Here is an 18,059-nt window from a genome sequence, read left to right on the forward strand (position 1 = left end):
ACACGTTCCAAATTCAAGGTCCATAGCACAATAGCAATAAAAGAAACGTCTTAAATGTTGTTTTTAAATTCTTTGTAAAACATCTTAACAATACTGCTCAATCGACAGTTAAACACAGAAATACACGCTGATATTCATGGCTCAGTATTAAGAAACTGATTCTGCAGGAAATCACGAAGATCTTCTAATGCTTAATACAAATTTCAGTGTACAAATGGGAAAAACTCTAAAATAAATGTCTACTCTGGCAGTCCAAAATCACAAATTCTCCTTTCACTGTTGTAACAGAATATGCTAATCCTATATAATAAAAGGCTAATATGCAAACCACCCAACAGCGGAACTACTGGTGGCTATAATGCACTGTGGCAGCCAACGGACCAGATCCCCGGATCAGCCCTTCCCCAACCAGACCGCCCCCATTGCCTCCCCCCAGGTGTTGAGCGGCTGCCCTCCCCCCGCCCCCCACACACACACTTGGTCTCTGTGGGGCCGAGGCTGCTCCAGCCGGTGAGCTGCGCCCACATCTACAGTGCCCTGGACCAGATGGCCCACGAGATCAACCTGGCCAAGTTCACCCACGGCAAGTGCTCCACCTCATCGTGAGTGACCTGGTGGCCCGGGGACTGGACATCCCTCTGCTGGACAACGTCATCAACTTCAGCTTCCCATCGCCCTAACCAGTTTGGCTCAATGGATAGAGCGTCGGCCTGCAGACTGAAAGGTCCCAGGTTCCATTCCGGTCAAGGGCATGTACATTGGTTGCGGGCACATCCCCAGTAGGGGGTGTGCAGGAGGCAGCTGATCGATGTTTCTCTCTCATCGATGTTTCAAACTCTCTATCCCTCTCCCTTCCTCTCTGCAAAAAATCAATAAAATATATTTTAAAAAAACAAACAAAAAAAACCACTTTAGCTTCCCAGCCAAGGGCAAGCTCTTCCTGCATCACATGGGTGTAGCCAGGCTGGCCGAAGTGGCACAGCCTACTCCTTGGTGGCCCCAAATGAGGTCCCCTAGCTGCTGGACCTGGACCTGTTCCTGGGCCGCGACCTCACCCTCGCTCGCCCCCACGAGGAGCCCTCAGGTGCAGTGGGCGTGGAAGGCTTGCTGGGCCGGGTGCCACAGAGCGTGGTGGACAGCGACAAGGACTGCGGCCTGAGGAGCACCCTGGAGGCATCGCTGCAGCCGTGGGGCCTGGGCCGCGTGGCCGACAACGCCCAGCAGCAGTATGTGCGCTGGCTGCCGGCGTCCTCGCCAGATTCCATCAAGCGGGCCAAGGAGCTGGACCTCGCGGGGCTGGGCCTGCACCCGCGCTGCAGCGGCTGAGGCTGGTGGACAGCATCAAGCAGTACAGCTCGCTAGCGACCATTTTTGAGATCAACGCCTCCAGTTGGACCCTGAGCAGCCAGGTGATGCGGGCCAAGCTGCAAGGCCATCGCCAGCTTCGAGCAGGGTAGCAGGGGCTGCCCAGGGTGGCAGGCGGAGTGGCCTGGGACAGAGGAGGAGGAGGCGGAGGAGGGGGCAAGCATGGAGGACGTCTTCACAGCGGCCATGGGCCTGAAACAACAGCCAGGACCTGAGCGGGGAGCCAAGAGGAGGAAGGAGGAGGCCCGGCCACTGGACCAGGATTTCTATGTCCCCTATCGGCCCAAGGACTTTGACAGTGAGCAGGGCCTGAGCATTGGTGGGGACGGGTCGCCTTTGAGCAGCAAGTGGCTGGCGCTGTCCTGGACCTGATGGGCGACGAGGCCCAGATTCTAACCAGGGGCCGGCAGCAGCTCAAGTGGGACCGGAAGAAGCGGTTTGTGGGACAGGACAGGAGGACAAGAAGATCAAGACAGAGAGTGGTCACTACATCAGCAGCTCCTACAAGCGGGACCTCTACCAGAAGTGGAAGCAGAAACAGAAAAGCGCCATACGCTCAACACTGAGCCCCCCGCCGGCCGCCAGCAGTCGGCCCTGTTGGGGTGCTGTTTTGACCCAATCCGGTCAGGGCATGTGCAGGAGCCAATCAATTGATGTGCCTTTCTCACATCCATGTTTCTCTCTGTCTCTTGCCTTCCCTTCTACTCTAAAAGTCGATGAAAAATGTCCTCAGGTGAGGATTAACAAAAGAAACAAAATATGCATACATATACACATATACATAAATGCATGAATATTGGGGAGTTCGGGGGCAGGGCCCCACAGGTGCATGAATTTCGTGCACTGGGCCTCTAGTTAATAATAAAATGTACAATTGCTTGGCTTTATTATAATAAACCTTTTAAGATCAAGAACAGGGTGAACTAAACTAATAAACAAATAACTAACTGTTAAGTATCTGCTAGGATTGGTATCATTCCTGAAAAGCAAATTAAACTGCCAGGGGCCTTGATATTCAGGAAATGCACTCAGGAGCAATTCAAGTTAATCTGGATTTTGGACCTGGACTTATCAAATTCTGTTATTTATAGACTTCCACCCAGAAATATATTTAACTCTAGAAAAGCTTTAACTTCAGGTTCTTCTATGTGCCAGGGCCTGTTTCAAGGCCTTTGAACGAACTCTAGCAATGTTTGACATGGTGATATGTTTTCAATAATTTAGCTGTGAGACCTGTTAAGACCTTTCCATATGGACTTCTTCTCCATCATACTTCTCCTTACACGAGGTCATGTTGAAGGGGCCATGGACATTTTGGTGATCTGGCTATGAGAGTTGCAGTTGGGGATCCCTTTGGTTTGGTTTGGTGGGATATATTTATGAAGCTTGCAGTCCCTCTCATGTATAGTTACGTATTTGTTCACTATCTCAGTGTACAAAAGGTGTCCAGGAACTATCCAACTGCTACAGCTCAGCCAGCATAGAGGCACAAAGATTCAAAATACAAGGAAATGATATAAAATGTCCTCGGGCATCTGGCACTGGAAATATGTGGGCAATAAAGAAGGAACAAGCCTTAATGTGGATAGAGTATTGGTCAGAAGACAGAAGGATCATGGATTTGATTCGAGTCAAGGGCACATACTTCGGTTGGAGGCTGATCCCTGGCCTAGTTGGGGCATATGCGGGAGGCAACCAATCCATGTGTCTCTCTCACATCGATATTTCTTTCTCTCTGTCTCCCCCTCTCCCTTCTACTCTCTCTGAAATTCAATGGAAAAAAATATCCTTCGATGAGGATTAACAATTAACAACAAAATGGAACAAAATTATTCAGTTTAGTTATGATCTCATGAGTGGATTTCAGATAAATTCATGATAATAAATCTAATAAAATTGACATGTGATTTTAAATTATTCCTGCAAAAAAATCTTCAAAATATATAATCTTTATGCAAACCCAAGAGGATAAGAAATAAAGAAGCTTACAGTTCTATTCTTAGTATGAACTGACAGCCACATTAAAAGACAAAATAATGATGACCTAATGTTATGTGCTAAGAAGCTGTTATAAATTATGTTTACCACACAAGAAGAATAATGCAATATGACTTTAGATCCTTATCCTAGGGTACATTGTGCCTTAAGATATTTACTAATGCCAGCACAAAGACACTCTTCACCACAGCAAAACATGAAAAAGCAAAGGCAAAACACTATTTCTAAGAGCAAAAAATGCTTTATAGCAGTAGTACATTTTAAAATATTTTCAATATATTATCTTCCCTGAAGAACACAGATGCAAAAGGCTTAAAAAAAATTAGCAAACCGAATCCAGCAATACATTAAAAAGATCACACACTGTGACCAAGTGGGGTTTATTTATAAACTAGAGACCCGTTGCAGGAAGATTCCTGCAAGAATAGGGCTTCCTGAGACTGGAGTGAAGCAGAGAAGGGAGCAAAGCCCACCAAGGCGGGCTTCGCTCCCTTCTCCGCTGCCTCGCTCCCTCCCTTCACCACTGCCTCACTTCCTTCCTTTTCCACTGCCTCGCTTCCTCCCGTGTTCTTCGCTTCACTCCCTCCCTTCCCTGCTGCCTTGGCTCCCTCCCTTCCCTGCCGCCTCGGCTCCCTCCATGTCCGCGGCCTCGGCTCCCTCCTGTTTCCGCTGCCTCATCTCCACCACCTCGACTCCCTCCCTTCCCCGCCAAGGCTCCCTCCATGTCTGCGGCCTCGGCTCCCTCTCTTCCCTGAAGCCTTGGCTCCCTCCCTTCCCTGCCACCTTGGCTCCCTCCCGTGTCCTCTGCTTTGCCTCCCTCCCGTGTCCACAGCCTCACTCCCTCCCTTCTCTGCCACTTCGCTCCCTCCCATGTCCACTGCCTCAGCTCCGCTCCCGTCTCTGCTACCTCCGACCCGTTCCCTTCTCCACCGCTTGGCTCCCTTCTGCAGTGCTTGGCTTCCTTCTACACTGTCTTCAGTCTTCGCTGGGCTCCTGTGTATGCAAATTAACTGCCACCTTTGTTGGGTAATTTGCATACTCTTCTGATTGGCTGGTGGGCATAGCGAAGGTATGGTCAATTAGCATCTTTGTCTTTTATTAGTGTAGATGTTTATAAAGTACATAGTGTGTTAATATTTGTAGCTAACATTTACATTATACCAGGCACTGTTCTAAGTACTTTACATATGTTAATTAATCCCCAAAGCAAATCTATGAAGTAGTATTATTATTCTATTTATAGAAGAGGAAATTGAGTAACTTGCCTTGGCTAAGATCATTCAGACAGTACAAGACGAAATGGAATCTTCTTACCTTACTAGTATTCACCTTACCAATTTCTGTCCACTCTCCTTCCATAGCACTTCTCATCTTCTGAAATAAGAAACTAATAAAAATAAGTGATAAAGTCAGGAGGAAGTATTCTGACACTCAAAAGGAAATATTAAAGAAAAAAAAAGTAGATCCCTTGGAGTCCAGGCTAATATAGAGGGACTTCTTCCTCACCTTCCTTCCCCAGTGGGTAAATGTCTGCTAACCTTCCAAGAGACTTGGCTTTATATTGAGATTTTAGTTGCAACTCCATAACTTACATGGCTTCTTGGAATCTGAATGAGATGCTAAAACTCTTGAGTCAAGACCAGAGAAAGCAGAGAAGCGAATCCTGACCCATTCCCAGCACCCAGCTGAACTTTAGGTTGGCTAATACAGGTGGACATGTGGATACCTCTCTTTGTTATCTTTTAGATAAAAATGAATATAAATGCATACAGAAAAGTTCTGTGTCTGACTAATATTTCTAACTAATGTTTATTGTCTGTGAATGTACATATAAGTATCTGTTCTTAACAAAAAGCAAAATGTTTAAAATTGAATTTATCTACTATAGCATTTTCATATATTACAGTATATAGAATTTATTAGCTCTGAAAAATTTCATTTAGGGGTAAGGAAGAGTTCTAATTTAAAGTGAAAACTGTAAATTTCTCATTTTGTTGATCTCACATATCACTATCATGTGATAATTGTTCAAAAGGTGTGTAACATTTGACATTGTTGATAGTTATTGTTCATTCGTTTGCAAAGCTACCTTAGGTCATTTCATAACATTAGAGAATTTTCTGATTGGGAGGGATTTCCAAAATCAACATTTTAAAAATGCAGAAACAAAGGCATAACTAAATTAAGCACCTTGCTCCAAGCCTTAGAGAGACGAAGGCAACTCTGGAAATAGAACGTAGTGTTGTTCCCTATTTCTCTCTTGCTCTGTACACATTTCTCTCTTGCATTATACAGATCTTCCTATTCCAAAAGAAAGCTCAACATTTTAAAATAATTTTGCAACCTACTTTTTAAAACTTATATACACATAATTTTCATTTTTGAGAGCAACTTTGCATAGTCATAACATATCTTTTCTACTTCTGTGATGTCCTAATTTAAAATACCAACTAATAATTCCCCTAAAAAAGAAAGAAAGGAAGATGCTACAGAACAAGGAAACTTTTTGTTCATAATTGTATCTTTTGGCCACAAGGAAAGGCAGCCTTGGGTCTAACCAAATGCAAAACGATAACCCTGAGTCAGGACCTTCCTCGCAGCTTCAAAACCCCAGTGCTGCTTTACAGCTGTGAGATTCAGGGCAAATGCCTTAACTCCTCTGAGACTCAATTTCCGTATCTCAAAGTGTGGGGGGAGTTTGAGGGGTGAGGGTTTGGGGAATAGCATCAGTTCATGGGGTTTTGAAAATTCATAAGGCTCAATGTTATGAGTATCATATAGAGGCTCCAAAAAATACTCTTAAATATATCCTTGTAGAAAACTATGAGTATCATTTCCTAATATAATCCAAGAATAATAAAACCTTTAATTTCAATGAAAGAGTTTCCACTATTCTTATACTTTGAATAGCAAGATTGTTATAATTTAATACTAGGAGAAAATGTGAGTTTCCAAATGCAATGCTCATAGCAACAAGAAACTAGCTGGATTTTGTAAGCCAGCTCATGTGGAACCTATTTCAGATGAGGGGGTTTCGAGTTAGAATCCTTTAAGATCACACACTCAGAAGCTGTTCAATTGCCATTGAATGTAATTTTTCTCTAGTTCAACTAACTGCAAATTGTTTGGCTGCATAAAGACTTCAGTTACTTTAATATTGAACCAACATATATTTAAATGACTTCCTCGTTTCTGTTGATGAGGCTAGCCAAGCAATAAGAATACATTCAATATTAAAGTAAAAAATGTTTGGGGGTTTAAACTTACTATTTTGTCATTTAAACTAATTTACAACTTCAAATAATAGTTTAATAAATCAATTGAAAGATTTTTATCAAATTGGACTCACCTCATCTGTTGTTTCTCAGAGACTACTGTTTTTGTTGCCTAATATCCAGGATCTTGAGAACCCTTTCCTTTATTTTGACTGTATTTTTCTTGCTATTGCTTCGGCAGGGAGAGCAATTATGCTTCTTGTTACTCCTAAGCTGGAAGCAAAGTTCATGAACTGATTTTAACAAGAAAGTGTTCATGAACAATTCTTGAAAGTGGGAAATCCTTATGCTGAGGTAATTGTAGATGATGACATGCCAGGCCCCGTGGAATAGAATGGGAAGTAGCAAATGCAAATTGAACTGATTTATTATTTTTTAAATATATTTTATTGATTTTTTACAGAGAGGAAGGGAGAGGGATAGAGAGTTAGAAACATCAATGAGAGAGAAACATCAATCAGCTGCTTCCTGCACACCCTCTACTGGGGATGTGCCTGCAACCAAGGTACATGCCCTTGACTGGAATCGAACCTGGGACCCTTCAGTCCGCAGGCCGACGCTCTATCCACTGAGCCAGACCTGTTAGGGCTGAACTGATTTATTATTTAACCAGACACAGACATTTTGATTTAGTCCACTCTGGAAAGAATGTGAACATTGACCATTGATCATGCTATTTATCAGTCAGCTTAGGGTAATATTTGCTGCAGAAACAAAGAAACCTCAAAAGTCCACATATTGCTCTGTCAAAGGACTCAGGCTGATAGAGCCCCCTCCATCCAAGATGTATCTTGTTTGAGGGCAGAAGTAAATGAGAAAGTGCTGAAACTGGAAATGTTTTATAGCTTCTGCTCAGATATGGCACACATGATGCTCCCCTCATTTTATTGATCAAAACTACTCACATGCCTATCCCCTGTAAAAAGTGGCCCTATACGTAAGGTTCCTTAATATTTTTGACATTAGCAAAATCTCCCATGTCAATAAAATTTAAAATAGTGGCTCTAAATCTCCTTTGAATTCTTATGAAGTTTTCCCAGGAAAATACAAATATGTAACAAAAATGGATATTTTCCATATAATATCCTAGGCTTTGTGAATCCCTGTGGGCTACCTAAGGATTGGAGGCTGTATATTCTATAGTTTAAGAACCTTTGATTATATAACTTTGATGTTCTATAACTTTGGGGCCAAGAGAAATCTTAGTCACATTAATTTAAATTTTATAAAATTGAAAGCTCATATTAGTATTTTGAGAAAACCAGAATATATTCTAATTCTGTTAACTATAAACTCTAATCAGATTGTAAAATATATTCCATTGAATAAATATAAATTTATTAAACATTTGTAATACATGAGAATTAAAAATTCATTTAATCTACTATGACTTATACTTCATTTTCAGAAATATTAGTTGAGCCATCTTAACAAAAATGTTCCTTTGACTGAAGCAAGTTTGCTAAATTTTATTTGAACTTTTAACTCAGTCATTTCATAGGGCCTATGAGAATAGTAAAACACCTGTTGGTCAGTGTTACTTCTGTTTCTTTTAAGAAATCTTGCCAGATTTGTCAGACTGAAACTACACATGCTCCATTAAAAGTCAGAGAAGACCATAATAATATTGAAATAAGAAACAAAAGTACTATTGTTTCATTTCTGTTTGGAGGGATAGAAAGGCAAGTAAATCAAGAAAAAGAAATACCAAAGAAAGGCCAAAGAGTACATTATTTCTCTTTAGGGCATAATTTTATCCATCTCATTTTGTATGTGAGCTCTGTATTTTCTGTTGTTCATACCTATAATCATTATATAGCATATGAAAATAGGTGAGAGTAATTAATGGCTTACAAAGGAATATTATTTTCATGTTTATAATATTTAATTTATAGATAATTTAAAGATTATAATATTGTATTTACAAACAATAAAAATATACACATACATTTTCTTGTGGTGTTTTTAGGACAAGGCAGGAAACAGATATAATTATGACACAATAAGATGACTAAATATACACTGTAGTACTCAGAGTCCCACATTCAAAATAGAAAAATCTAAGAGCACTCATTCACAAAGGAACTATTTTTAAAATCACAGGCAGAGTGTAGGGGAACCTCAGGAATACTACAGCTCTTAGAAACAGCAGAGCTTCACTATGCAGGAGCTGGAAAGAGAACAGCCAATGGAGCCCAGAGTCAGAGAGTCTTAGAGAGAAATCTTCCTGGGGAAGAGTAAGGACACCAACATCTCAAGATGATCACCAAGAGGGGAAAGATCAAGACCTTCTTCTCCCGTCTCCTCTGCTCTGCTGGGGTATCCCATTGGTCAAGTTGAGCTTGAAGAAGCCGGAAATCAAGAAACCATGTGATGTTGGGAGTGGATCTCGAGGGGCAAATGGAAGGAATCTGGCTCCAACATATAAGTACAGAACTGGATGATTTTAAGAAAATTAAATATGCCTGGCCAGAGTGGCTCAGTGGCTGACATCAACCTATGAACCAGGAGGTCATGGTTTGATTCCTGGTCAGGGCACATGCCCAGGTTGCGGTCTCAATCCCTAGTGTGGGGCATGCAGGAGGCAGCTGATCAATGATTCTCTCTCATCATTGATGTCTCTATCTCTCTCTCCTTCTCCCTTCCTCACTGAAATCAATAAAAATATATTTTGAAAAAAGAAAATTAAATATGATCAATGAGTGAATTATACTCCAGATATCTCTTTTACTTCCAAAATAGCATTAAGTATTCTTTATTTATTATTTTACTCAATTTCTCTCATAGGAAGGGGGAGAAGTTAAAAGGGGGAGCAAGTTTTCTCAGAGACTTATAGTCTCAATGGTCTGCAAATTTCTTGCAACAGGATGCCACACTTACAAATTTTTCTATCCTAAGCAGCTGGCATTTATTTAGCACACAATAAATATTTACTGAATTAATCAGTAAAGTGAATGAATTGTGTTAAAATGGGAAGACATTGGTGTATAAAAATCCCAACAGTAAAAATGGAAAGCTATACAACAGAGATTGTTAATCCTAAACGTAACTCCTCCAGTGGTGTCTCATAAATCTACGTGACACGGAGATACTTTCATTCTGTAACACCCTGGCCTAGGTCTCAAAATTATTCCTTTAGGTATTCTCACACAATTCTCTGCCTAGCTACACATATAATAGGCCCCATGTTTTCCATTTATTTTATGGTAAGATGGTTCTCAAAATCCATCATTACTAATTCCTCTAGTTTTCTGTGGGTGTTATATTGTAACACATTAATCTCTAAAGGAAAACAGGATGATTTGTTGGAATCAATCAGTACTAACTTAGGCCACTCCAGAGAAATAAATCGCAATCCTTTCAGGAGAGCCAGTGGAGCCTTGTTCTTTTGGCCTCAACTTGGCTCACCCAGAGAGTGATCATCTTTAAATAGTATAAGTAAAAAAATCAAAGTCCCTTAGAGACCTAAAATGTGTAGCTTAATCCATTTCCACGTCAGTTTTCACTTGACTGAAAACACTGCTCCCTATGTAATTCACACTCAGAAAGACTATAACCTCAGGCTAATTATGAAGTCATTCTTCTCTGTCCTTTCCTTTCCTTTCTCTCTTTTCTGCTTCTCTACCATGCAGCAGCTACGAAACATTCCCAAGTGACATAAACATTTATATAAAAAAAGGAAGGAAGGCCACAAGTATTTGTATTTTTCTCAACTTCTTTATATATTTTTCTGATAGAAACTGAGGGTGTTTTTTGTTGTTATTGTTGTTGTTGTTGTTGTTCAAAATGTATGTATTCTACCTGCAACATAGTTATGCCCAAAATATCACATTTATCATGGATGGTGGAGGAAGAAATTGAAGAAAAGCTGGGAGGGCAAAGGAAGAGAGAAAAGAATGGAGAAAGGGAGGGAGGGAGAAGGGAGGGAGGAAAAGAGAGGGAGGCATTTTCTTCCACTTAATCCATTCATAATTTCTAAATCAGACTCTTCACATCAAAGTAACAAAGGAAAAATGTGAAGAAAATGTATAAGAGAAACGACGTGTTGCACCAAATCTTCCCGAACCTTAAATAGATCACTATCATAGTTTGATGAACTCTAAACTTGAAATAGAAAAATGTTATAATATAGGAATAGTGTATGGCTTAGATGAACTGTAAGGTAAAGTCAGAGGGACTTAGGGGGATACGATGTAAACTTTGTATGCAATAAAAACCCTTGCCCTGGCTGGTTTGGCTCAGTGGATAGAGCGTCAGCCTGCGGACTGAAGGGTCCCAGTTTGATTCCGGTCAAGGGCACATGCCTAGGTTGTGGGCTTGGTCCCCATTGGGGGGCATACAGGAGGCAGCCAATTAATGATTCTCTCTCATCATTGATGTTTCTATCTCTCCCTCTCCCTTCCTCTCTGAAATCAATAAAAAAAATATATTTTAAAAAAGAAAGAAATACCCTGGGCTTTGGAGTGAGAATGTGCAGGTTTGAGTTGTGGCTATGACTCCCAATGTGTCTTCTGACAAAGGAAAAAAAAAAAGAATTCTGATCAATTACAAAATTAAGGTGCCATAAAATTAGCTAAAAAACAATTACCAAGGAGAAGCTTCTCTTAGAACTGAGATCATTTCTTCTGTGGCTGTTCTGTGAGAAGACATATGACAAAGAAAAAAAATACTAAAAAATGAGCAAATGAGATTGGTATATATAATGTACAAGGACCCTTCTAACTCCCCCAGAGTGATCCAAGGACTCCAAGACCCAGTTCTATTCCCTCTTTAAATCCACACATTCATCTTTAGAAGGCTGCTTTCAGTAATCAACCAGCATACAGCTAACAGTCCTATAGAGCAATTCAGTGCAGTTCGCTAGCAAAGGGTACGTTTTGACATCTAGTTCATCTTAGTGGTCACAATGTGAAATTATGTTGCTTAAGGTTAGACATTCTTTGGATGATTGAGGTTTTAATGGTGGGAATTTAATGACATCATTTTTAAACTTTTTTTTAATGTTTCCAAACATACGCATGTCCTAGGATTCCTCAGACACTAAGATTGGTAGAGAACAGGGAAAAAGTGGGAGAAAAGATAAGAATTTCAAAGTTCAAAAAATGGTGCTGGGAAAATTGAACAGGTACATGCAAAAAAAATGAAACTAGACCACCAACTTACACCACACACAAGAATAAGCTCAAAATGGACAGATGACTTAAATGTAAGTCACAAAACCATAAAAATCTTAGAAGAAACCATAGGCAGACAGATCTCAGACATCGCTCACAGCAATATGTTTACCGATACATCTCCCAGGGCAAAGGAAATGAAGAGGAAAATAAACAAATGGGACTACCATAAAGCAAAATGCCTTGTGGATAGAGTCACGTGGCAACATGTAGCCAACAGCTGGATAGGAACGGAGGCTTTCAATCCAACAGTCCTTAAGAAACAGAATTCTAGCAGTTTCTGCACTTGGATTTAGCTCCTTTGTCAGTCCAGCCTTGGGAGTCTCTGAAGCAGAGGACCCAGCAAATCCGTGCTGAGACTCTTGACCCACTGAAACTGGACAGTATGAAAGCATGTTGCTTTACACCACTATATTTGTAGCTATTTATTATATAATAATTGATAACTAGTATTATGAGGAGGGGGTGGTCTGAGAATGTGAGTTTTCAGGAGCAATGTTTGGGCTAAGAGATCAGGTACTCTGGCCACACTATTAATTAATCCATAGGTAGTCTCCTCACCTAAACTGGCCATTCAGAATGTCTCCCAAGAATTTAACAGTTAGAAAATAGAGAAGGGGGTAAAGGTAAGTCACATTCCTACTGCCATTCTAGAAAAAAAAAGGTTGAAAAATCATACTCCTATTGCTAAGGGTACAATTCAATAAATCATATTTCTATCAATGGCAAAGTGAGTAGGTTTCAAAGAATCTCCTAACGAATCAGACAAAAAAATACTAGATGCAATTTATCTATACAATCTTTTAGATCATAATTCAGATGTGAGATAATAATTTCAGAAAATATTTTATATTAAGAGTTGAGTTCAATTTATGGACAATGATTTTTTTTAGTCAACAATTTTCATTGGTGACAATGGAATTTGGGGATACAAAATATACAAACCTAATCCTGGGACTGTGATTGAAGAAAGTAATCAGTGATAGGAGTTTAAGCTGGAAGTATAGGATGATTTAAATAAGTTATAATTTTGAGAGAATAATATGAAAAATGCAGAGGTACCTTCTTTTCTTCAGAATATGAAAAATAAAGGAAGGATAAAATTTTATTTTTAAAAACCTGTTTATCTATATGTAAAATAATTAGATTAAACTGAATGTATTCCTAACCTCCCTTAAAAAATAAAAGAGAAAACCCATCTATTTAGCTGCCACTCCATTCTCCTCCAGAAGAGGGCAGTACTAGGAAACAAAATGGAAGAACCTTTTCTACCTTTTAAGTTCTTGGAAACCCAGTTACATTGAACATTATAAATAACCAAAGTAAAAGAAAGAGATGCTTGGATCCAAGAAAAATTAAAATTTTTTAGAAACCTATGTTTTGGCATAACACAAAGGTATAAACTTGAATTATTAATTGTGATTTGTAATTAATTTTGTATCATCCATCAACACAATTACTAACACACACAGATCACCAACACAATGAGGACTTCAATAAATATCAGTTTCTTTTCTAAAAGCAGCAGTATTTTTTGGTTCATAGTTAGGCATAAAATGATACACAGAATGTCAATGTTAACTCAAGGCACCAGGAGGCAGCAGTCACTCTGCCTGGAGACTGGAATCTGATTAGCATGGCATTCCTTGCTGGTTGGTGAGAGCATGGAAATTTGAAAAGCCACTTTCCTTGTCTTTAATATGTATGCATTATCACAAGAGATGGAGAAACTGACTTGTAAAGTTGAAATAAGATGCAGGCAGGATTGTTTTTCTGTGTGGTCTCTTCTTGAAGTCTAATTCAATTTAAAAGTCTCCCCAAAACATAGCAAAGAACAATAGTGGAACTCTGAATTGATTCAACCCCTTCTTTTTTCAGCCCTCAGGCTGTCCACAGATGTAACCACCAAAATCTAAATTGTGCCTTTCGTTGCTGAGAGGATGCCTTACAGACAGTCTCATGTGTGAATTTATGGTAGAATTTGGCCCAATATTCTGTCTTAGGCAGGTCCGGTTTAGTTTGCGACATTTTTTTTGTTTGTTGTTCAATAATCATTACCTTAGCTGTCATTCGTTAGTGTGTCTGTTAGTATATTCTGAAAAAGAATAAAATTATGCAATCATTTTTAAAATAGGAGATATTAAGAAATTATTCAGTTCAGGCAAATTTTCCTATTGTGTATAGCTGTGTTTCTATTTTAATAATCAATATCTAATGTTTGTGCAAATACATTTTACCAGTAGGTAAAGGTTTTATGATGTCCACTTATTTGAGGTATCCATTGTTAAAATAATGCAAGAGCAAAATAATTCAAGTGTAATATAATTCAAGTATAAAAATTGTGAGGCAGAATTGTGAAGCAGAAAAATGTAAATGGTTGGCTAACTCAACTTAGCCAACCATTCACAAAAGTAGTTTGATTTATATAAAAATTCAAAGTCTGCACTGAAATAAAATATCTAAATCATTGTATAACCATGAAATTAAAGTATAGTAAATATAAAGACACTGGACTAGAGTTCAAGAGATAAAGAATTAGGCTAGAACTGGCAAATAGCTTCAATTCAAGTATCAGTTCTAAATAACAGGACCTACCTTGCACACTTTGTTGAGGATGAGTTATGAACCATAGCTAGGCTCAGCAGAAAAAAAAATACTAAGTAACAATTTCTACCACAGATATGTATGAAAAGAAGCGTGTCTGGAGAACCAAGATGGCAGCATAGGTAAACACTGGTACACATCATAATTAAAATGCCAAGAGTTAAAGACAGAGAAAATCTTAAAAGCAGCAAGAGAAAAGCAGTTTGTTACCTACAAGAGGTGTCAATACTACTGTCAGCTGATTACTCAAGAGAAATTTGCAGGCCAGAAGGATGTGGCAAGAAATATTCAAAGTGATGAATATTAAGGACTCACATCAAGATTACTCTACCCAACAAAGCTATTATTCAGAATTGAAAGTCAGATAAAGAGATTAAGAGACAAGAAAAAGCTAAAGGAATTCATCACCACTGAACCAGTATTACATGAAATGTTGAAGGGTATTCTTTGAGAAGAGGAAGAAGAAGAAGAATGAGAATGAGAATGAGAAGAAGAAGAAAGAGGAGAAGAAGAAGAAGAAGAAGAAGAAGAAGAAGAAGAAGGAGAAGAAGCAGCAGCAGCAGCGGCGGAAGAAATATGAACAATAAAATGGCAATAGATACATATCTATCAACAATTGAATCTAAACATCAAAATAAATAAGAAATCTGATGAACAAAATAAACTGATCAATAAAATAGAGTCAGAGGGGCATGGAAACATGAAATAGACTAATGAATCTCAGAGGGAAGGGGATTCCGGGAGTGAGAAGAGATTAACCAAAGAACTTATATGCATATATGCATTACCTATGGACACAGACAATAGGGTGGTAAAGGCCTGGGGTTGGGCAGGAACTGGGTGGAGAGGCAATGGAGGTTGGGGGGAAGGGAGGGGGCATTTGTAATATTTTCAATAATAAAGATTATTTTACAAAGTGAGAGAAGTGTGGGGGTGGAAGGAGGGAATGGTGACCAAGTGGCATTCCTGATCTAAGCAATATTGCCAACAGCCAATTAGCTAACTGATTTTCCCCAAAGTCTTTTATTTTAGCTTTATTATTTGTAAAACAATAGAGTTGGACTATATTATATTCAACTATATTAAATCTGTGCATATTATACTCATGCATTTTAGGAATAAACTCAAAATTATTGATAACATGAAAACATTGTAAATGCATAACTTGATGCTTTTTGTGGAACAATTGGGTGAAAAGACATAATTCTGGATTGTCATAAAATCTGATTCAAGAGCCTATCAGGAGTTGTACTTACTGATGGGTTAACATTACAATTTTACCCACAGATGGAGTTACTGAAACAAAATGTCACAGTGTTTGAAGAAGAAATCGTTCATTGCTTTCACACCAGCATCTAGAATAATGCCACAAAGATGTTTCATGACATCAACCACATGCAAAAACAGATTAGAGATCTGCTCAAGAGAAGTCTACCTGCTCCCTCAACTATTTTTTTAAAGTATATTTATTGATTTTTAGAGAAAGAGGAAGGGAGAGGGAGAGAGAAAGAGAAACATTGATGTGAGAGAGAAACATCAATGGGCTGCCTTCTGCACACACTCTGACCAGGGCTTGAATCTGCAACTCAGGCATGTGCCCTGACCAGGAATCGAGCTGGCAATCCTTTGGTGCATGGACAATGCCCAACCAGCTGAGCCACACCAGCCAGGGCTCCCTCAACTATTAGGCCTCACATACCACATGTGGAAGGCACTATTAACAACAGATGATTTTTTCCCAGTGGTTATGATTTTATTTTTTTAATTTATCTTTACGGTTGAAAGTATTATAGATACCCCCTTTCTTTGTTTGTTGTTCCCATTGACCCCCTCCACCCCACACCCATCCCTCCTAGGCAACAACAGTTGATTTTTAAAAAACAAATCCATCAATATTTTACGTCCAACTATAAAAAAAAAGAAACAAGATGTCATCAATATATGAAAGATTCTGTAGTAATTATGGCAAGACTTTTTAATATAAAATGCTTTAAATCAAAACTAAGTCCTTGGTAGCTATTGATCTGCCTTAACCCAAACCTGAAATTATAACTCCAACTTCAGTCTAACCTATTGAAGCCTTACTAGAATGGGAAGGGAAGTGGATTATCTCTATTACTTTGATCTATTTTTTTTTCTGATTCTTTTATAGCTAAAAAGAATATGTGGAAATAACCACATTTTTCTACCTAAAAACTGTTTTATTCAAAATTTGCTTTAATATTTACAGAGAAAAGCCAAAATATTAAAAGTAAAAAAAATCTGTATTTTTTTTCTAAAACTAATTTCTAAAATGGCTGAAACTCTGCATCACCAAACCATTGCTTTTACTGACGCATGGGCAGGAATCAGGATTAATTAGTTGGAGAAAATAACAAACCCACTCTTGCCAAGGTAACCTCTTCCTAATTTGGGGAAGATCTTCACAAGTTCTAACACACACAAAGGAAATGGTTTCCCTTCTCTTAATTCTTTACTATGAGAAGGCAATTTAAAGGCGCATTTTAAAACCAAGCCAAATAGAGAGGAGAGAGACTGGTGCAGCAGACAACTACGTTTCCTCAGATGAAGCATTGGTAAATAATGGCAAGAGTTGTAAAAGCTCTTAATGACTTCCCTCTTAAGTCTTAAATAGGTTGTTTCTCACGTAAAATCCTTGAAGCCATTAAAAGCCAAACAAGGAATATTCTCTAGAGTTATTCTGATCCGCAGATGCAGAATTTTACCTCTGAAATCGGATTAAATGGTAACCGATAATATTTGTAGCTTTGTGAGCAGTGAAGAAAATTGTGCATAGGTATTTACGTCTTATGAAATCATTCTTGTGCCAGTTTTCATAAAGCCCCTTTGGAAAAGACTGACAGTTTTTATCAAAATCACAGCAACCAAGTTGTAGCTGGAAGATACTTCCCAGCCACTCCTGCAGCCTCGTCTGGCCCTCAGCATCCATTCTCTCTACTGCAGAGTGAGCAGGGATGACGTGAGCCACATGATCTCGGCCTTGGCTTTTTTTAAAATCATTTTTATTTTCAATTACAGTTTACATACACCACAGTGACCAGACATTATATAACTTAATAATTGAGCACTCCAATAAATCCCACACCCATCCAGCACCATGCCTCGTTATTAGAATATTACTGACTATATTCCCTATGCTGTACTTTACATCCCCATGACTATTCTGTAACAAGCAATTTGTCCTTCCTAATCCAGCCGTGGGCAAACTACGGCCCACAGGCCGGATCCGGCCCGTTTGAAATGAATAAAACAAACAAACAAAAAGACCGTACCCTTTTATGTAATGATGTTTACTTTGAATTTATATTAGTTCACACAAACACTCCATCTATGCTTTTGTTCCGGCCCTCCGGTCCAGTTTAAGAACCCATTGTGGCCCTCGAGTCAAAAAGTTTGCCCACCCCTGTATCCCTTCACCATTTTTGCCCCTCCCCCCCCAATCCCTCTCCCATCTGGCAAGCAACAAAAAGTTCTCTGTATCAATGACTCTGTTTCTGTTCTGCTTGTTCATTTTGTTTGTAGATTCAATTATTGATAGATATGTATTTATGGCCATTTTATTTCTCTTTCTTCTTCTTCTTCTTCTTCTTCTTCTTCTTCTTCTTTCTTCTTCTTTCTTCTT

At 39.1% G+C, this 18,059-nt stretch overlaps 1 pseudogene; it reads left to right on the forward strand.

Annotated features, from left to right (window-relative positions):
* Positions 1-291: 291 nt before the first annotated feature.
* On the forward strand, positions 292-2,663 carry LOC102262981 (annotated as a pseudogene).
* The last annotated feature ends 15,396 nt before the right edge of the window (positions 2,664-18,059 follow it).

This window comes from Myotis brandtii, unplaced genomic scaffold, assembly GCF_000412655.1.
Source record: "Myotis brandtii unplaced genomic scaffold, ASM41265v1 scaffold176, whole genome shotgun sequence".
Classification (NCBI taxonomy): Eukaryota; Metazoa; Chordata; class Mammalia; order Chiroptera; family Vespertilionidae; genus Myotis; species Myotis brandtii.